Source organism: Heterodontus francisci, chromosome 17 (genome assembly GCF_036365525.1).
Source record: "Heterodontus francisci isolate sHetFra1 chromosome 17, sHetFra1.hap1, whole genome shotgun sequence".
Classification (NCBI taxonomy): domain Eukaryota; kingdom Metazoa; phylum Chordata; class Chondrichthyes; order Heterodontiformes; family Heterodontidae; genus Heterodontus; species Heterodontus francisci.
This window is the reverse complement of record NC_090387.1, coordinates 42,436,484-42,458,879: the sequence shown is the minus strand read 5'-3', so window position 1 is coordinate 42,458,879 and position 22,396 is coordinate 42,436,484. Positions and strand designations below refer to the sequence as shown.

General features: G+C 42.2%; 1 long non-coding RNA gene across 1 annotated transcript in view; it reads right to left on the bottom strand.

Annotated features, from left to right (window-relative positions):
* Window positions 1–1,310: 1,310 nt before the first annotated feature.
* LOC137378877 (uncharacterized) overlaps window positions 1,311–22,396 on the bottom strand; it is a 66,330-nt gene continuing 45,244 nt past the window's right edge. The window contains exon 3 of the long non-coding RNA XR_010976699.1: window positions 1,311–1,525. This is a non-coding gene — a long non-coding RNA (uncharacterized lncRNA). The remainder of the gene's footprint in view (window positions 1,526–22,396) is intronic.

Sequence of the window (22,396 nt, the reverse complement as noted above, 5' to 3'; positions counted from 1 at the left end):
CTTTTCATCTACTTCATGGTTTCCCAGGATGGACAGAGAGAGTATTGGTGTAGAGAACATTGCCTTCAACACTCCTTCTCCCATCTTTTGGCTCAATTTCTAGTGAGTTGCTTCAGGCCATTGAATTTAGTGGTTCATGGTGTTTACAGGATAAATGAACAAATCAGAATGGTAACTGAAAACATGTAAACCATTATCAAAATGACCACAACTACTACAGACAATGGCCATCCTCTATATCTATAATACGGAAGTCTTAGAGAAGTTGCTTTGCATATATGGGCAAAATACAATGTAAATTCAACTATTTAAGTCCCTGACTTTCAGTTGAGTTTATATTTTTGGAGTTCTTTTCATATTTACAATTTCTCTGCAATGGTTTGAACTTATGTTCTAGATATAATGCTACACATGATGACATTACCTTCATGCCTGCTATTGCCAGCTGCATTTCTGATAAACAAATATTTTTGAAGAGGATGTCTAAATCCTGTTTTTACCCCAGTTCACCCATAACCTTCATTAAAAATATATACAAATCAGGCTAAATGTGAGGATTTAATTCAGAAAAATATACCTAGTGTTAACTCACAAACCTCTAAAATATTCAAAGACTTGAATATTTAAATTGCACCATTTTCACTCTCGCAGTCTATACTGCTGCATGTAGTTTAAATTTTCACCTGAAGTTCGCATAATTGTCTCATTTTACCCTACTCGCAGAATCATTACAGTGATGAGCCTGACACATACTGACATATTTTGGCAGGGAAGTAGCCTGCATGGCAGTTTTATTACTTGTCTCCTTTTAACACTGTTTCTTTGAATGAGATCCAGGTATATGACCTGAAAATGGTGATATTATCAGAATGGACTATGGTACCTGTGTAAGTTATTTGCAGAACTGTGTCCATGTTTTTATGCTAATTTGGAGTCAAACAGCGGTACTGTCCCTTGAATGACCTTTTGATGGCACTTGAGATTGTATCATGTTCGGTTATTATAAATTCCATAACGCACCCCATTTCTCTAGGTTCTATTTATTTGATAAGTAAGCCCTCAGGCTAGTCACCAAATTCCAACAAGTTACAATAAGGGAAATAACACAGAGCAGTGAAATTGTTTTGGCTTCATAAGTACAGAGTACTCAAAATATTGCAGTGAAATGTCATTACTGTTCATTTTTAATGAATTTGTCAACTAAATTTTATGTTCAACATAGTGTGCAACCTTGTTTTAATTACGAATTCAAAATAGCCTAATTCACTAACAATGAAAATGGCCATACATTTTAATATGTAATTATTTATTTTAATTTTCACAGTAATAAAAGCAATCAACTACAAAATTACAGTGCTATGAGGTCAGAAACCACAGATGTCCACAAGTACTGTTGATAAAACCTGCTAAAGTTTGAAAGCAGCCTGAAGTAAAGATTTCAACTGCAATTCCTGGGCTGTGCCGTCCAACATTTAAATTCCGAATTAAAATCAGGATTCCATTTCGAACAGGGGTTATATGTTACCTGGCAACAAAACAGAAACTATATTAGCTCAACAGAAACAATTCGCAGGCCTAAAAATACTAACAGAACCTCTTGTTCCACTTTCTTTGTGCTAAATAGCCAATAATAAATGTAACCAGTGGTATTTTTCGGTCAAAGGCCAACATTTTTAATGCAGCTAATGTTTAGTAACTGCCACTATAGCTTTGGTTTTAAAGATTTTTCCTTTCATTTTTGTCTTTTGGGATTCCACTCACCATTCTTCCTCAGTCTTTCACCTCCACCATTTCAAACCTCTTGCCAAAAGAACAGATGGGGATTATTACCAAATATTGTGGCATGATCTAGCCATTGGACAATGTGCATCTTGTAGTTCCACAAATGGACACCTAACATTGGGGTTCAGTTGAAAGCAATCAAGATATGTTTCTATGGTGCTGGTCAACTAAGCAGACATTGCTCTTGCTTTCAGTGTTTTAGGTTTTAAAACCCACTCATGGGCTTTTAAGTTTATACCTATTGTACTAGGAGCTCCTCCCACTCAGCCATTGTATCTTCAGCAGTAGAGCTGCAGAAACCCTAGAAATACAGCGTTGATGGCAATTTTTCCAGAGTGTCCACAGCTCTTCCATTAATGTGACACTGGATCAGAGGGCAAACTCTGTGGAAAATCGCCCTCTGATGCTCCAGTGCAGTGTTATAAAATTACTGCACTGTTGGTCTTGAGGTCAGGATAGTCTGTCCTCATGGATAATAAACATCACATGACACTAGTAGTTCCACAGAGCTGCCAAGGTTCGCCCACGAAGGCCCGCCCATTCTGTTAGCGTTAAAATTGAATCTACAGAAAAATATATTAGCGAGTTCTGCAGATGCTACATGCACACACAGACATAAGGAGAAAAGAGCTCGCGCGAATATTTTTAATACACCCCTGTTTACTGCACAATATTGTCCGCCACTATTTTCTGTAAAGAACAGTTGGTACAGTTGTAATTAATGTCTGAACTGCTTTGGTAGTTGATTGAGCCTGGTCAATGACAAGTGAAACATCAGCCCACTAATCTCACTCAGCGCCAATGCCAGGACAGGATGGAGTTTGTGAGGAAAGACAGGGCAGGGCAGCTGCAAATGTAAAAAAAACGTTTGTGGCCACCAGGAGGTTACATGATGCAGTGTCCAACAGTAAGATTTCAGTGACATGCTGACTCGAGCAGTGTTTAATTTTTTAGAATCAATCACCGAAAGTCCCATGTAGCCGAATCCACAGCTGCACGCTGTAAACAACAAACAAACCCATTTTCGTCACTAGCGCTGATGCTAGGATAAAACTGCTTGAGCAGAACACATGCACAGATGCAAACTCTCACCTGAGCCTCATCCTGCCCTCCATTTGGCCCCACTAAGTTAATATCGTTGTTACAAAGCTATTGGTCTCTTGGCATAGTGTTGGCTCAATAGCGAAGCTGCTTTTCCAGCTAATCTGACAACTCTGATCCAAGAAGCATCTAGGGCCCAATTAAGAAGACACATCTTATCAAAGAGCTTATTTTGCATAACCGAATACAAATGAAGAATAAAAATTTAATGTTTTAATAACTTCAGACAAAGAGGACCATTGATATGGAATGCTTAGGATTTTTTATGGCTGCTGTCAGATTCATGATGAAACTGTTATTTAGGAACACTTGGCAAAACAGTGGAAAATCTTGCAGTAATGGTGTGTGCATGATAACACATTAAATCTTGATGGACGTGTATCTGTGTGCACGGCGCTCAAGCAGCTTGTTTATCTGTGCAGCATTTTTTCTCTTTGTTAAAAATGCCTCCACCTAATGAGACTGGCACATTCAATTTTTAAAATCATAATCAATAAAGCCTGTTTATGATTAGCTTGCAAAACCGTCAGTTTAGAAGTTAAAAAATAAAAATTGGCACATGACTGCGGTTCCCTTAACAGAATGCAAAAGTGCTAAATCTTCCGAGCTAAAGTTTTACTGGTGTGTTATGACTGAAAATGCCTTGTCAGCCATCTGTCAGTTTCTCTTCTAACAGCCATATTTTCAAACCTACTAAACACCGAGAACATTTGGCCATGAGAGGCCACCTCTACAATTAAACAGGCAGCTTCCACACTGGTGGCGAGGGCATGTTAGAACGTAACTGTGTTATTAATTTCAAAGTCCATAAAGAAAAGCTATGACCCTGTCATCTTGACGGACTGGCAGTTTAATGTATTATAAACTGCTAAATTCTGGAAAAACACAATGCACCCACATTGCAGATTGGAATAAATGCTAATCAAGGCTGATTAATCAGCTGCTAATTCCACTGATACAAAAAGGTTAAAGAGTCAATGGTGTAAAATTAGCTCTTTCTCATGTGTCCCTTTGCATTTGGAGAAACTGATTGTTCATTTGCATCATTTCTGAATGTTTACACAGTGAATAAAGAAGAGACCCTTTGTGTGATATTTGCAATTCATCTTTCATTTCTGTCTGGTCCTGTCGAGCTTTGAACCATGCCTTCTTTGAAGCTTTTTGTTTCAGAAGCAGTTCTGAAAGTTTCTCTGACTGTTTAAAATCCCATGCTAAAAAAAAAGCTTGAAGTTTAAAAGCAGTTCAATGCTTATGGACTTGTTTTGAGTCCCTGGTTTTCTTCAGTGCACTGTTCAATTGTACAGAACCTCTAAAGGAATGCTCTCCAGTGGACTGCAGCCTGTCACAGCTCCTTGTCATGCAACTGATAATTAAAATCTGACTGATTTATCGACTGGCATCAACAATCTCAGCTCAAGAGTTATATGATGTTCATCCTTCCCAAGGCTAAATTTACTTGGCAAAGGAGGGACCCTTTGCTCCTTACTTGAGCTGTCATTTAGCTGCTGAAGAGGTACAAAGACAGCTAACAGAACTACAGCTGCATTCTATTTTATTCTAATATTTACTACACCCCAACAAATAAACAAATTGCTGTTCAGCCAGTGCTGACTGCATGGCATCAGTGATGTGTATGAGATAGTGATGTTTGGAGATGGCCTGCTGAGTGACCAGAAAGCAAACAGCGTACAATGAGAAAAAACAATTCCTCCTAAATATTACTGTGGTGTTGAATCAAAATCCAGGAAAAGAAGCAGGGGGTCTTCTTATAGTTTTTATAAAAAAGAGCTGAAATTCATTTCTTTTTGTAAAATGCATGATTTAAACATTCAATTCTTGAATACAATTTTGTTAGTAGCAACATAAACATGCCAATCACAATGCATCTGTAATAGTCGTTCAATGCTCCCCAAGAAGGTAATGATATTGCAGAATTCATTTATCCAGCTCTGGAATGTGCAACTGTTGTAGGAAATGGCTGAATATCAAATAAGAAAATCCCAATTTACCCTCAAGGCATTATTTGTGCTCAGACTCTTAGCAGCAGTCCAGATTTTCCTCCTCAAGATTGGCTAATTTCTGACACAGAAAGCAGTTTCCACATAGCAGTCAGATCAAACTATTTTGATACATGATCCTGAAAATCCAAGTCCCATTCCAATACCATAACAATGGTGGAGCAGGAGTTCTGGTGAGACCCAGACTAAAATGGCTAATCCCATCGGCTTTCCCAGGATCAGGCAATTAGTATGCTGCTAGCGGGTGCTCACACCTGTATCAACACAGTCGGGGGGACGAGGACACCCATAGGTGGGCAGTGGTCAACAAAATGCAGTTCTCGCCAACCACAGGGGTAGAACTAGCAGATCCAGTTGAGGTTTAAGGACGGTGAAGTGAGGAATCAATCACTTTGCACAATGTGCGCTTGCCAAGTGCCCCAGACTCCTTTCGGTGACTATCTCAGACCTTCAAACTAACCTGAGACAGTCCTGTAAGCTCTATTTCTACTCTGTGAGGTATTGCATAACTGTTTCTTGCAGACATACGATAGCTGAGGGCACGAGAGATGGGACCAGTCAGAAAATTAAACTACCTCACCTTCTAAAGTGTTTTGTTTGAATATTGGAAATGCAGTAGCGTCAAAGATCCAGGTTTTCTGTCAGGGACATAAAATTATCGGCTATTACTAGCCAGTTATTTTCAAGGGTGAATAGTTGTGATTTTCTAACTCATTTAATAAGCTTTTTAGAAGTTTTACTTTGGCAATTTCTCTCTTAGTGTGTTCCATGCTCATTTCTGGCCAAGAGAATGGATCAATAGATCAGTGCCTATGTCTTTGTTGATACTTTGGGAATCTTCCCCTTCAATAGACTATCAGCTGGACTACAATATACATGTCTGATTTAACTGTGCAGCTTTGGAAGGTTGTATGACTTTTTCATTAATGGTCTAACAAGGCCTTAATGAGAAATGTCAAGCATTTTAACTTATTTCTTGCATTGCTCATGAATCCAGTTCAGCAGATAGGAGTGTTCAGTGCAGTACTAAACAGACTCTTACCTCCACTCCACTGCTTTACAAATATTTCCACTATTTTTTTCTAAGATTAATAATGACAGGGGTTTGGGTCCCAGAGTCTGTAAAAATGCTAAAGGCAGCCATATGTGGATAACCACAAATTAATACAGATGACAAACTGAATTGAGAACACAAAAGTGACTGGAATCAAGCCATTTCCAATTACTTCAAAATAGCCAAATTTGGCCCAAGTCAGACCAATTCTAATTTGGATATTTCTGATGATTCCCTCTGCACATATGTTTTGCCATTTTCTTTGGCCCATTAATAGCTTTCCATTATCATAGTGAACTGCAAATATTGCCCAAACTTAAAGCTTTTTTCAAACTTCTAATAATAGAACATTAATGATTTAGACGTGAATATAGGAGGTATGATAAGTAAGTTCGCAGATGACACGAAAATTAGTGGTGTCATAAATAGTGAGGAGGAAAGCCTTAGATTACAGGACAATATAGATGGGCTGGTAAGATGGGTGGAGCAGTGAAGAATGGAATTTAATCCTGAGAAGTGTGAGGTGATGCATTTTGGGAGGACTAACAAGGCAAGGGAATATACAATGGATGGTAGGACCCTAGGAAGTACAGAATGTCAGAGGGACCTTGGTGTACTTGTCCATAGATCACTGAAGGCAGCAGCACAGGTAGATAAGGTGGTTAGGAAGGCATATGGGATACTTGCCTTTATCAGCAGAGGCATAGAATATAAAAGCAGGGAGGTTATGATGGAGCTGTATAAAATGCTAGTTAAGCCACAGCTGGAGTACTGTGTACAGTTCTGGTCACCACACTATAGGAAGGATGTGATTGCACTGGAGAGAGTGCAGAGGAGATTCACCAGGATGTTGCCTGGGCTGGAGCATTTCAGCTATGAAGAGAGACTGAAAAGGCTAGGGTTGTTTTCCTTAGAGCAGAGAAGGCTGAGGGGGGACATGATTGAGGCATACAAATTTATGAGGGGCACTGATAGGTTAGAAAGGAAGAAACTCTTTCCCTTAGGAGAGGGCTCTATAACCAGGGAGCATAGATTTAATGTAAGGGGCAGGAGGTTCAGAGGGGATTTGAGGAAAGAAAATTTCACCCAGAGGGAGTTGGAATCTGGAACGCACTACCTGAAGAGGTGGTAGAGGCAGGAATCGTCACAGCATTTAAGAAGTATTTAGATGAGCACTTGAAATGCCATAGCATACAAGGCTACGGTCCAAGTGCTGGAAAATGGGATTAGAATAGTTAGGTGCTTGATGGCCAGCATGGATACAATGGGCCGAAGGGCCTGTTTCTGTGCTGTAAAACTCTACGATTCTATGACTCTATGAGAAGAGACCTAGCCTGTTCAGTTCATCCTTTCCTGATATGTACTCAAAATCATGAGGGGTCTGGACTGGGTAGATAGGGAAAAACTTATCATCCTTATAAATCTTCTCTGTACTCTTTTCAGTGCCTCTATATCGTTTTTATAATATGGTAACCAGAACTGCATGCAGTACTCTAAGTGCGGTCTAACCAAGGTTCGATGCAGCTTTAGCATAACTTCCATACTTCTCAATACTGTCCCTCTAGAAATAAATTCGAGTGCTTGGCTGCTTTTTATGGCCTTGCTAACCTGTGACACAATTTTTAGTCATTGGTGTATCTGTACTTCAACATCCCTTTGTTCCTCTACCCAGCCCAGACTCGCACTTTCCAAGTAATAAATGACCTCCTTATTCTTCCAACCAAAATGCACTACTTCACATTTATCTGTATTGAACTTCATTTGCCAATTATTTTCCCATTTTGCATGCTTAGTAATGTTCACCTGTAATTTGTTGCAGTCAAAAGAACAAAGAACAAAGAACAAAGAAAATTACAGCACAGGAACAGGCCCTTCGGCCCTCCAAGCCTGCGCTGATCCAGATCCTCTATCTAAACATGTCGCCTATTTTCTTAGGGTCTGTATCTCTTTGCTTCCTGCCCATTCATGTATCTGTCTAGATACATCTTAAAAGACGCTATCGTGCCCGCGTCTACCACCTCCGCTGGCAACGCGTTCCAGGCACCCACCACCCTCTGCGTAAAGAACTTTCCACGCATATCCCCCCTAAACTTTTCCCCTCTCACTTTGAACTCGTGACCCCTAGTAATTGAATCCCCCACTCTGGGAAAAAGCTTCTTGCTATCCACCCTGTCTATACCTCTCATGATTTTGTACACCTCAATCAGGTCCCCCCTCAACCTCCGTCTTTCTAATGAAAATAATCCTAATCTGCTCAACCTCTCTTCATAGCTAGTGCCCTCCATACCAGGCAACATCCTGGTGAACCTCCTCTGCACCCTCTCCAAAGCAGCTACGTCCTTTTGGTAATGTGGCGACCAGAACTGCACGCAGTATTCCAAATGTGGCCGAACCAAAGTCTTATACGACTGTAACATGACCTGCCAATCCTTGTACTCAATACCCCGTCCGATGAAGGAAAGCATGCCGTATGCCTTCTTGACCACTCTATTGACCTGCGTTGCCACCTTCAGGGAACAATGGACCTGAACAACCAAGTCTCTCTGTACATCAATTTTCCCCAGGACTTTTCCATTTACTGTATAATTCACTCTTGAATTGGATCTTCCAAAATGCATCACCTCGCATTTGCCCTGATTGAACTCCATCTGCCATTTTCTGCCCAACTCTCCAATCTATTTATATTCTGCTGTATTCTCTGACAGTCCCCTTCACTATCTGCTACTCCACCAATCTTAGTGTCGTCTGCAAACTTGCTAATCAGACCACCTATACTTTCCTCCAAATCATTTATGTATATCACAAACAACAGTGGTCCCAGCACGGATCCCTGTGGAACACCACTGGTCACACGTCTCCATTTTGAGAAACTCCCTTCCACTGCTACTCTCTGTCTCCTGTTGCCCAGCCAGTTCTTTATCCATCTAGCTAGTACACCCTGGACCCCATGTGACTTCACTTTCTCCATCAGCCTACCATGGGGAACCTTATCAAACGCCTTACTGAAGTCCATGTATATGACATCTACAGCCCTTCCCTCATCAATCAACTTTGTCACTTCCTCAAAGAATTCTATTAAGTTGGTAAGACATGACCTTCCCTGCACAAAACCATGTTGCCTATCACTGATAAGCCCATTTTCTTCCAAATGGGAATAAATCCTATCCCTCAGTATCTTCTCCAGCAGCTTCCCTACCACTGACGTCAGGCTCACCGGTCGATAATTACCTGGATTTTCCCTGCTGCCCTTCTTAAACAAGGGGACAACATTAGCAATTCTCCAGTCCTCCGGGACCTCACCCGTGTTTAAGGATGCTGCAAAGATATCTGTTAAGGCCCCAGCTATTTCCTCTCTCGCTTCCCTCAGTAACCTGGGATAGATCCCATCCGGACCTAGGGACTTGTCCACCTTAATGCCTTTTAGAATACCCAACACTTCCTCCCTCCTTATGCCGACTTGACCTAGAGTAATCAAACATCTGTCCCTAACCTCAACATCCGTCATGTCCCTCTCCTCGGTGAATACCGATGCAAAGTACTCGTTTAGAATCTCACCCATTTTCTCTGACTCCACGCATAACTTTCCTCCTTTGTCCTTGAGTGGACCAATCCTTTCTCTAGTTACCCTGTTGCTCCTTATATATGAATAAAAGGCTTTGGGATTTTCCTTAAGCCCGTTTGCTAAAGATATTTCATGACCCCTTTTAGCCCTCTTAATTCCTCGTTTCAGATTGGTCCTACATTCCCGATATTCTTTCAAAGCTTCGTCTTTCTTCAGCCTCCTAGACCTTATGTATGCTTCCTTTTTCCTCTTAGCTAGTCTCACAATTTCACCTGTCATCCATGGTTCCCTAATCTTGCCATTTCTATCCCTCATTTTCACAGGAACATGTCTCTCCTGCACGCTAATCAACCTCTCTTTAAAAGCCTCCCACATATCAAATGTGGATTTACCTTCAAACAGCTGCTCCCAATCTACATTCCCCCAGCTCCTGCCGAATTTTGGTATAGTTGGCCTTCCCCCAATTTAGTCCTCCTCAGTATTGACTATCTTCCCTCAATTTGGTATCATCTGCAAATTTAGAAATTGTTTTTGATTTCATAGACCAAATCATTCATGTAAATTGTGAACAGCAGTGGTGTCAGCACTGATCCTTGTGGAACACCGCTTCCCAACCTCCACCACTGGGAATAGCTACCTTTCACTCCCACTCTCTGCTTTCTGTCTAAAAGCCAGCTCGCAATCCATTCTGCCACTTGTCCCCTTTCTCTGCATTCTCTGAACTTATTCATTAGTCTATTATGGAGCACCTTACCAAAGGCCTTTTGAAAATCCGGATAAATTACATCTACTGCATTACCATTGGCTACTCTATCTGTGCCACCTCCTCAAAGAAAAATCAATAAGGTTGGTCAAGCAATATTTTCCCTTTTTAAATCCATGCTGACTATTCATTATTATATTTTTTGTTTCTAGGTGTTCTTCTATTCTCTCCTTTAGTAGGGATTCCATTATTTTTCCTAACACCAATGTTAAGCTGACTGATCTATAATTCCCTGGATATCTTCTATCCCCTTTCTTAAATATAGGTCTTATGTTAGCTATCCACCAGTCCTCTGGCACTATACCTTTTTCTAATGAATTATTAAATATGTGTAGTAATGCCTCTGCTATTCCTTCCCTAGATTCTTTTAAAATGCATGGATGAAATCCATTTGGACCAGGGGCTTTATCCTCTTTGAGTTTGATTAGCTTATTTTATACATTCCTTTTTAAAATTTTAAATGCACTTAACTCATTATTTATCTCATCATACATGTCATGTCCAACTGTTCTATCTCCCTGGTAAATACTGAAGCAAAATAATTATTTAATATTTCTACCATCTCTGTATTGTTACTGTGACAATGCTATATAAAAGAATGAGTTATCTATGCTAAGATTTTTGGACGATACACAGAAGTATCAAAAATTAATTCAACAGGCACTCATTATAGCTTGGCCTCAAATAGTTTATGTTTTAATGTCTTATCTTAGCTTCAAGCTTCTGGTTTCAGGAACAAGTTTCCAAAAACTGAAGCCCAAATAAGCTGGAATGCCAGATCCTAATAGTCGCAGTGGAGTTGTTTCTGATTTTGAACTGTTTCCGTCTAAAGGGGAGGCTCAAACAATGTTAAACTATTGATATGACTGATTGAATATGAGGCTGAATGACAGGTACTGAGGGAGGGTAAGTAAAATAATATAATTTCTTCCAGCTAATATGGTAGGTCATTGAGGTCAACTGAATTGCTGCACCCCTCAGATTGCCAAAAATAGCAAACTCCTTCCACAAGGTCAGATCATTTACATAATGAGGCCAAGTTTATGAATGTGCACTCCTGTAGTATAGCCTCACCCGTTGGGAGCACAGATCAGGAAACTGCAGGCAGTTCCCGTGATTTCCCATGAGGAGGTCAACAGGCAATGCTCCCAATCCAAATGTGACTTGGTAAAATTAGTCCTAATATATGGAAACTCCCAGCAAAATGTTCACATGTGGGCATGAGTTCTCCAAAGGTGGGTGGGGGGAAAGGGGGACATGAAAACTCATGTGAGACTGCAGCCCTTGTAGGGCTGCTGAGAAATTTAAACAGATGTAGCCACTTATAGGCCACATAAAGAAGTGAACATTCGTGTTACTTTTAGAAAGGCTATAAAAGATAAAACATACATTTTAGCCTTTAAACAAACTGTTGAGGACAAAAAAACAGCTGGCAAAATAAATGTGGAAACACTAAATGGAGCCTGTGGGTAGGTGTTGGAGTACAGCAATGCCTGTAACCTGTTTGACGATTGGCAAATGATTTAACTGATGAGACTCAGAGGACAGATGTTCTTTTTGACCCTCCTAGAAGACTATAGTGCACTATGCCTGGTGGGAGGTGAGACCAGGCGCAACAACTATGAACAGCATCAGAAGCAGGAGAAGGTGGCAGGCAAGGCAAGACTATCTAATAGGAACATTTACCAGGTGCATGGCCCAGGATTGTAGACCATTAAGTGTTGCTTGCCAACTAGTCCCACATTTACTGCTCACCTATGCAAAACCAGACATAATATTTCATTGCATCTCATGAAATATACTCCAGCAGGCTGCACAGACAAGCTGAAATTTATAGTTGTAATCCTTGACAAGGGCTTCACACATCAAATCATTAATACAACCTAACAGGAACATGATGCATGGCTACTTTGCTGGCAGGATGGGCTGTAGGTTGGGCATATAAGCTCTAACTGTGTATCTGCTGCTTCAACACAGAGCTGCATCTCTGCTTACACAATCTGGTGCATAAACCCCAATATTGTTGTCCTGCTCCTAGCCTACGAAGAAAGCTAAAATAAAAATATTCACATTTACCTGCTGGCTCACGATCCAGCAGTCGGCAGGTATAATTTGAGGGGGAAGCCATGACTCTGCCCCCACTTAGACCTTTGACTTAAATCACAGACCGGGTCCTGATGACATCATTGGACCTGATCTGCATATTTAAAGCAGGACCCCGCTGCCTTCCTGCGGTGTCTCACACCCCTGCTCAAAGGAACCGATTAGGATCAAGATAGGGTGGGAAGGCAGTGGGAGCAGAGGAGTTAAATTACTTGCCTCAATTTCACTGCCATCCCTCCCAGTTTCCGCTAAGCAGCAATAATTAAAATCGGGACCATCAGGCCTCACGTTGAATTTCACAAGTTTGGGTATGGTTCATCATTTGCCACTTGGCAATTTTTTTGGTTCCTGCTGCTGCCTGTTTGCTCCATTATTATTCAAACAGTAGTGCACTTATATTTAAAATGGCAAATAACTGCAATAATACAAGCTGCATCTGGAAAGTTTGGGATGATCAGATTTGATGGCCCAAAAGTTTGAATGTGGGAAAAAACAGGCATGCAGGTGTCAGGGTGCTGCTGCACACATTTGTTCACATGGTCAAAGGGACTGCCAGTTCATTATAATGACTGAGCATGCAGCCAGTGCTACCTGGGCTATCTAGTGGTAGCGTGTGCCTGTTTGACAGGGGTGAGGGGTAAAATCAGATCACTTAAAAGAGGGAACCTCTTAAAGGGGATGTATATTCTAGCTGCAAACAGGAAGGAAGGAAATGGCTGCAAGACATGTTGATAGGGCTACCACTTTCTTCTTCAAGAATTGAATGCCCTGGTTCAGACAGGATGAGATTGTGTTACCGTGCTGGTAAGAAAGTCCTCCAGGCTATTGTCACCAGTGGGAAGAGGTTGCAGATGAGGTCAATGTCAGGAGATTAGCCTCCAGAACATGACTGCAATGTAGAAAAACAAAGTGGCCTCACCAGAGTTGTCAAAGTAACAATCCTGCTCTCTTACTCACTACTTCTGCCTCCAGGCTTGAGCCTCAACACTTACAATACTTCGCTCCCCACTTCACTTCACCCTCCTAAAATCACTGTACCACACTTCAATCCACCAACTTCTCCTCGGACTCACACACTCTGCACTTTTTACTCTCACCATTTTTGTAATCCTGACTTCTCCACACCTCACATTTTATGTATTACAAACAAACTTCACCATGAGAGACGCATTCTCCAAACACCTCACAAGGATCATCCCAAGACCCTCTTTCTTGCCGGAGAAAATCTTGGACAACTTGTGTTAGGAGGATGCACCTGGAGGAGGTCAAGCCTGCCTGTCCATCCTGAACCCAGTAATAGAAAACGCATTGGCCATCAAAGGCAGGGTGAGAGTCATGGCCCTGGTGAGAGGCAACATGGGAGAAGATGCCGATCAGGGTTTATTCATACATAATCCTCTTTTTAGCTTCATCTTCTATCCCGCAATAGACAGTCTATATGACAAACTGCAGCTGCCTTCATCATCCACTTTGCTCCCTGTGATTCCTTCACATTAAAAGCTAACCCTTCTCCGTCTCTCTTACTTCAGCTGCTGAAGATGTGGAGAGACCTCTGCCACTTCAGGAAGAGGAGGCTGGCTTCTCTGCAGCTGCATCATCACTCAATCTGGCCCAAGCACCATCTCAGACACTAGAAGCACATGTAATTTAGAGGGTAAGGTAGAGGAGGGGTCCTAACATAGTTAATCACCGAGTATATGTGTGCAGGAGGATAGGCTGTTACAGTTGCCAACTTGCTGGAGAACAAAGAGAACCAGCTTTGACGCAGAGGTCTTGGACACAGACTTTGAGGACCCAAGTTACTGAACAAGGGTGACTGGCATACATCAGGAAATGCTAGATGCAATAGGCAGCCTCTCAGTGAGCTTGAATACAATGCCTCAGAGCCTGGAGGGATCCTGCTCCAACTTGTGGCAGGGTTTTACACAGAGCCTGGAAACCATTCTGTCTAAGATAGAGCAGGTGGTCATTGGTACATAACACAAGAAGACACCATTATGGATCCTCTCCAGACACCTCACTCTGCTGCTGTGGTAACTCAGACAGCTGCCTTTTTGGGTCAGGTGGCCAGTGTTGACAGGGAGCTCCAGAGCCACATTATTGTTCCTGTACTGTGTTCCCGCACAGAGCCAGAGGATCGCTGAGGCGCAGTCCCTGGCGAGTGGCCTTCACTCCATGGGAAAGCACCTTCTGTACTCTCTTAGGATGATAGCATGCTGCTTCTCAGCCACCAACCCGTCACACTTCAGCCCCAAATACAGACCCATCAGACCACCTGTGACTGCAGTTAAACTGTTGTGGAGGCAGGCAAAAGCAGTCCAGCACCAACAAAAACTTCATAATAAGTCAGAAATCAATTTTAGGATGCAGAAGCTAAGCATAAAAATGCCAAGAAGTTAGCCAGCAGCCTATGAAGGCGAACCAGCAACTAACCTGCATGTATTGGATGAGCCCTTTAAATAGCGATGCTGAAGGGTCATTGTCATCTGTTGCTGACCAAGTTTCTCACATGGCAAGTCAGACACTAGGGTAGACCAATTTCACAAAAGTGTCTTCAATAAGCTTAGGACGCATTTTAAGTATGGTAATGTGTCTTTTAAATAATTCTGGTGTGTGCCCTGGACACCTACAGAGGAGCCAAATGCAATATGGCAGGCAACATGCTTATTCTAATGCACAACGTCAATATACCTAGCATAAATTGGGAAAACTCATGCGGGTTAGAGTCGTTAGTTGTTAAATATACTGCATAACTGCTTCATGACCCAATGTATCTGAAAAGCTCATCTCGACCTGGTATTCATAAATGACCCAGACAACATGCTCAGAATGAAGTCACGGCACCCTTGGGAGAGAGTGACCACAGAATAATCTAAGATTCTGAAATACCAAAGACCAGGAGCTGAGCATAACTTTAAAATGGCTAATTTCAAAGAAATGAGGGAGCAACTTAAACAAAAGCAAAATACTGCGGATGCTGGAAATCTGAAATAAAAACAAGAAATGCTGGAACCACTCAGCAGGTCTGGCAGCATCTGTGGAAAGAGAAGCAGAGTTAACGTTTCGGGTCAGTGACCCTTCTTCGCAACTTAAACAATTTGATTGGTGGGGGAGGAGGGTGTTATTCAACAATACTTCAGTAGAGATCAAATACAACAAAAGCATTGTGTTAAACATGCAAGATAAATGCATACTTAAAACCACCTAGCTCAGACTAAACAGGCATATGTGGCTCTAAATGGATTAATGAGCATATCAAAAAGATTTTCCACCATTTCCTGTTTGGCAGTGATAAACTCCAGTATTAGGACATTGTTCATCAAAGAACGCTGATCTGCAATTGGTTCCTCTTGCTTTAAGGCTCCTTTCCAGATGCCATAAAGTTGTCATCAGCTCCATGGCACTCTGCTTGTGCAAATTCATCCCTGGCACCACAGTAAAGTCCCAGGTGCTCTGTTGCATATTCACAGACATATGCTATGTGCTTCTCACAGTGAACATGGCAGGTTAACAGCTTGTCGTCCCACACCAATCCACATCTGAAGAGAGACTCAATCAGATACCAATCCCCCTCTATCTTGGAACCAACATGGGCTTGAAACTTGCTCAGGTCCATTCTTTTCTTTTTCTGTCTCCTCTATTTGCTTCTTATGACTTGGGAATAATGTTTCACCCAATGTCTTTCCCCGAAAATCCCTAATTGCCTGCTCCAGTGTGCGAGTAACTGGGCTGAAATTAGGTAAGAGGACTACTTGACACAACTTACTGTGATACCAAAGAGATTCTGCTGCCACTTGGGCCATCCTTTTGGGAAAAATCTACAGGAGTGGAAAAGTTCAGTCAAGACAATACATCCCCAAGATAATGCCCAAGAGAACTACAAAGAGGAAACATCTTGAGGAACATGGGCGGAGATCTTTGCAGGAAGCCATGGGTGGGGTTGAATCCAAATTTATATTCTTCATCTCCAGCTTCATCATCATATTCCTCACCTTCTTAATCATCATCATAGTTCACAAGGAGGTATTAATGCTCTTTCTCCTTATCATCATCTTCCTTCTCCTGTAACCCTTGTTGCTGTGATGGATTGGCAAGAAAGGAAGGTACAAGCGAACAATGGATAAGCATTAGCCCTTTGGAATTTAGGAGATGGAAAAGTAGAGGAAGCTTGTGTCGGTAGGGTGCTTTACAGGGATGCTAGGGCAACAGTGTAGGTGTTCAATCATTAATTTGGCACTGGTAATATGCCCCCTACCTTACCATCCCCCACAGCTGCAGAAGAGTGTCTCCCCATGAGTCCCACGGCCTTTTCCTCATAGGACATGAGGTGTTTCAGGTTGGGGATGCTCATTTCATCGGTCTGTGATTCATGGGTATTTGCGCCAATTTTTCACAAATGAGAGGAAGACTAGATATTGGGGAGTGTGCACAATGTGGCACAGAAGAGCTAAAGTAAGAGGTGTGAAGGTATCAGCCTGTTTAAGTGGAGGAAAGGTTTTGAGTTGTATATATAAGTAATTACCGTTGGTGAAGATGAGTAAACATAGCGCAAGACTTCAAGTTAGAGCCTGCCTTAACCAGCATGCAATGTAAAAAGTTACTTGGGTAAGTGTCCCTTTAAGATGATGAAGAATAAGTTGATCAAGAATAATAGGGAGTCCAGTGTGCTAACTTGCCTATCCTAATGAGGTCATTGAATTTCTTTCAGCACTGGTCTGCAGTCTTGCAAATGAGATTTGCCCATCAGTCTACTCTCAATCATCAGTAAAGTGATGGAAGGTGTCATCAACAGTGCTATCAAGCAGCACTTGCTTAGCAATAACTTGCTCAGTGACGCTCAGTTTGGATTCCACCAGGACCACTCAGCTCTTGACCTCATTAAGCCTTGCTTCAAACATGGACAAAAGAGTTGAACTCAAGAGGTGAGGTGAGAGTGACTGCCCTTGACATCAAGGCAGCATTTGACCGAGTATGGCATCAAGAACCCCTACAAAACTGAAGTCGATGGGACGAGGGGGAAAACTCTCTGCTGGTTGGAGTCATACCTAGCGCAAAGGAAGATGGTTGTGATTGTTGGAGGTCAATCATCTCAGCCCAGGACATCATTGCAGGAGTTCCTCAGGGTAGTGTCCTAGGCCCAACCATCTTCAGCTGCTTCATCAATGACCTTCCTTCAATCATAAGGTCAGAGGTGGGGATGTTCACTGATGATTGCACAATGTTCAGCACCATTCGCAACTCCTCAGATACTGAAGCAGTCCGTGCAAAAATGCAGCAAGACCTGGACAATATCCAGGCTTGGGCTGATAAGTGGCAAGTAACATTCGCACCACACAAGTGCCAGGCAATGACTATCTCCAACAAGAGATAATCTAACCATCTCCCCTTGATATTCAATGGCATTACCATCGCTGAATCCGCCACTATCAACATCCTAGGGGCTACCATTAACCAGAAACTGAACTGGAGTAGCCATATAAATACTGTGGCTACAAGGGCAGGTCAGAGGCTAGCAATCCTGCAGCGAGTAACTCACCTCCTGACTCCTCAAAGTCTGTCCAGCATCTACAAGGGACAAGTCAGGAATGTGATGAAATACTCTCCACTTGCCTGGATGGGTGCAGCTCCAACAACACTCAAGAAGCTTGACACCATCCAGGACAAAGAAGCCCGCTTGATTGGCACCCCATCTACAAACATTCACTCCCTCCACCACTGACGCACAGTGGCAGCAGTGTGTACCATCTACAAGATGCACTCAGCAATGCACCAAGGCTCTTTCGACACCACCTTCCAAACCCACCACCTCTACCAACTAGAAGGACAAGGGCAACAAATGCATGGGAACACTACCACCTGCAATTTCCCCTCCAAGTCATACACCATCCTGACTTGGAACTATATCGCCGTTCCTCCATTGTCGCTGGGTCAAAATCCTGGAACTCCCTTCCTACCTCACATGGACTGCAGCAGTTCAAGAAGGCAGCTCACCACCACCTTCTTAAGGGCAATTAGGGATGGGCAGTAAATGCTGGCCTAACCAGTGACGCCCACATCCCATGAATGAATAAAAAAAATCAGTACCAGTGCCACCTGCCATTGTTGCTGCTGCATCAGATCGTGTGATTGACAATCAGTCAGATTGCAGACCTGACTCATTTTACATGCATAGAGAGCCTAGGAAATTTAGGGGGTATACAAAAATTCAGCAAGGTTTCTGGCATTATGAGGGCAGCTGTTCTGTAATCCCAGCTTTCCTTGAATGTCAATATCAAGATAAATACACAAGAGAGCGTATCTGAACTGGAAATGGGCTTGGAATTCACAAGCCCTGAAATCTCTTGTAAGATCCTGCCCTTTATATCCTTACAAATAAAGGAAGTTGAAAGCACAAAGACAAGCACAGAGCAAATGCCACCCTGGTCTTCTGTACCCCTTCATACTCACTACCAAATAAACATACGCATCCACACAACTTGTTGCAATGCAAGTTCTGTTTGAAAGTATGAAGTGCAGCTATTTGTTTGTCATTGCAGTTCTAGTAAACAGCTGGCCAGCACATGCTACTGCTCCATGATAAAACAGCACCACAAACGTCCTATAACCCTCGAATCATCAATTGCAAGCACCAGCATAGCTACATGCATACAGATAGTGAGCCTGAGGTGATAGCATCATTTAGGTCACAAGGCAGAGGTGAGGAGGTGCAACAGGTGATGGTAGAGAAGAAGTTGCTATCAATGACCCTCTGTACTTTCTGGATGCTGCACTGAAGTAAAAGTAGGCAGCTGTGTCCTGTTACTGTTTTGTTTCAGTAGCAAAAGAAGAGGGTGATAAAGAGCAAGAGTTGAAGCGAGGGAGTGAAAACGATAAGAAGTGAAAGAGTGAGAACTGAAGGAGAACAACTGAATGAACACTAGCTTAAAATTATATAGCAACTTAAGTAGAAAAAATCTTAAAGTGCTTTACAGAGGGCAAAAATATAAAGGAACACATACTGATCCATGGTAGGGAGAGTTGGGAAAGGTAACTACAAAGTGTTATGACTGAAGTGGGAGGAGTGCATCTGTAACTGAATTTTAGCTAATTCCACTGTACTACCCTCTAGTTTGCCTTCTTCTTCCCATTGTAAATGTTGTCCTATTACTTTAATTATGTCTGCTTTCTTAGTCCCTAGTTTTTACTCGAATGCCAACAGGTCTGCCAAATCCTTTAGTCTAACCTTGGTTAAATTTCTCAAATCACTCAGACATACATCCTCCTTCCCCAGAAAGGTTGCAGCAATCAACAAAGACATTCCGGTGGGTAGACTTTACACAATTGCACAAGAAACCTGTTTTTTATTATTATTATACAATTATTATTACTCAATTTACAATTGTACATCGTCGACGCTGGGTTATCCTGCAAAGAGCCCCCAATTATACGTTACAACTAAGATGGGAGGAGTGTACTGTTTATTCGAGTTCCACTTCTCAACAGGTCACAGCATACATTTAAATTTTTACCCAGTTACCAATACGGTCAATCATGGACTCCATTTTTATCCCAGAATAAAATACACCAACCAGGTTTCTTTAATAAACAACAAAATTATCAGTTTATTATAAAACAAGTCTGAACCAGTAACATATTAACACACAGATTGAAATATGAAAATTTCCTTTTTACCCTAGCCCCTCACAGAGACACACACATACACATGCATACACCGGTTAACCGAAAAAATAAAGAGATTTTCTTTTTAAAGCCCTACTTTAGAAAAGGCAAAAAAGAATACTTTGGCCAAATACTTGCTAATTCTTGAAAAAAAGAGAAGATATGGAAAGATGTCAGATGTCCTTTGTTTTGGTTTGGCATCCCAAATACACATAGATGGCTGTCGCTGGGATCTTCCTTCAACAGTTCTTGTTTGGCAATGTTGAAGATCAGTTTGGGCAGGCTTTCCAGGAGAAATGCAGCAACAGGAGTTTCAGGCAGCCCTTGCAGGAAGAATACAGCATCAATTTCTCTATTTCTTATGCTCACTTCTAAGAGCTTCTCAAAGAAATGGAAAAACTGGCAGGCTTTTAAAGAGCTGGTACAGGCTGAGTTGGGGTTTGTCCTTGGCAGGTTGACTCTTTTAACTCCTTTTCAAAATTTTGTCCATACCGCAACAGCCTGTCCAAAGTGAAACCAAATACATCTCAGGAGTCAAGCCTCCTGACCCCTATAAATCTTGACCTGTCACTTCTCTGTAAACATCTTCCCCAAGTCAAAAAAGATCCCTGCTGGGTATTTATCTGAAAACAGGTGCTTTCCAGTAACTGTTGTTTACAAGCCAAGTCCAAAAGACCTTCTGATTACCTCTTTTTAAAAAAACACAAAGTTCCAACATCTATAGACCTCTTTTTTCCGTTTTAAAACACAAATCCTCAAAATTTAACAAAAAAACTGAAAGCACTTGTAACACCTCTACCCTTGGAGGAATGAAACACCATTTTAAAATGCATTTCATTACAAAGTGTGGAAAAAACAGAAGATGAAAAATTCTAAACCACATTTACACACTCATACTCATTCACTTTTTATCTGTAGTTAATGCAGTTCTGCTTTGTACCATCTTTGCACTCAGATAACTCAAAGCAAAGTTACATTCTAGATAAAGCATGTGCAATTACATTATTTTTGCCTGCAATGTGGATCATCTTTAAATGATAAGATTGCATTAGTAACCTCCAATGGAATAGTCTGGCATTTTGGTTTTTGAATTTTCCCGCAAGGGGGTTATGATCAGTATATAACAACAGATGCCCCTCTACATTGCTTTCATTGATCTCACCAAAGCCTTTGACCTCGTCAGCAGACGTGGTCTCTTCAGACTACTAGATAAGATTGGATGTTCACCAAAGCTACTAAGTATCATCACCTCATTCCATGACAATATGAAAGGCACAATTCAACATAGCGGCACCTCATCAGACCCCTTTCCTATCCTGAGTGGCGTGAAACAGGGCTGTGTTCTCGCACCCACACTTTTTGGGATTTTCTTCTCCCTGCTGCTCTCATATGCGTTCAAGTCTTCAGAAGAAGGAATTTTCCTCCACACAAGATCAGGGGGCAGGTTGTTCAACCTTGCCCGTCTAAGAGCGAAGTCCAAAGTACGGAAAGTCCTCATCAGGGAACTCCTCTTTGCTGACGATGCTGCTTTAACATCTCACACTGAAGAGTGTCTGCAGAGTCTCATCGACAGGTTTGTGGCTGCCTGCAACCAATTTGGCCTAACCATCAGCCTCAAGAAAACGAACATCATGGGACAGGACGTCAGAAATACTCCATCCATCAATATTGGCGACCACGCTCTGGAAGTGGTTCAAGAGTTCACCTACCTAGGCTCAACTATCACCAGTAACCTGTCACTAGATGCAGAAATTAACAAGCGAATGGGAAAGGCTTCCACTGCTATGTCCAGACTGGCCAAGAGAGTGTGGGAAAATGGCGCACTGACACGGAACACAAACGTCCAAGTGTATCAAGCCTGTGTCCTCAGTACCTTGCTCTATGGCAGCGAGGCCTGGACAACGTATGTCAGCCAAGAGCGACGTCTCAATTCATTCCATCTTCGCTGCCTCCGGAGAACACTTGGCATCAGGTGGCAGGACCGTATCTCCAACACAGAAGTCCTCGAGGCGGCCAACATGCCCAGCTTATACACACTACTGAGTCAGCGGCGCTTGAGATGGCTTGGCCATGTGAGCCGCATGGAAGATGGCAGGATCCCCAAAGACACATTGTACAACGAGCTCGCCACTGTATCAAACCCATCGGCCGTCCATGTCTCCGCTTTAAAGACATCAGCAAACGTGACATGAAGTCCTGTGACATTGATCACAAGTCATGGGAGTCAGTTGCCAGCATTCGCCAGAGCTGGCAGGCAGCCATAAAGGTGGGGCTAAAGTGTGGCGAGTCGAAGAGACTTAGCAGTTGGCAGGAAAAAAGTCAGAAGCGTAAGGGGAGAGCCAACTGTGTAACAG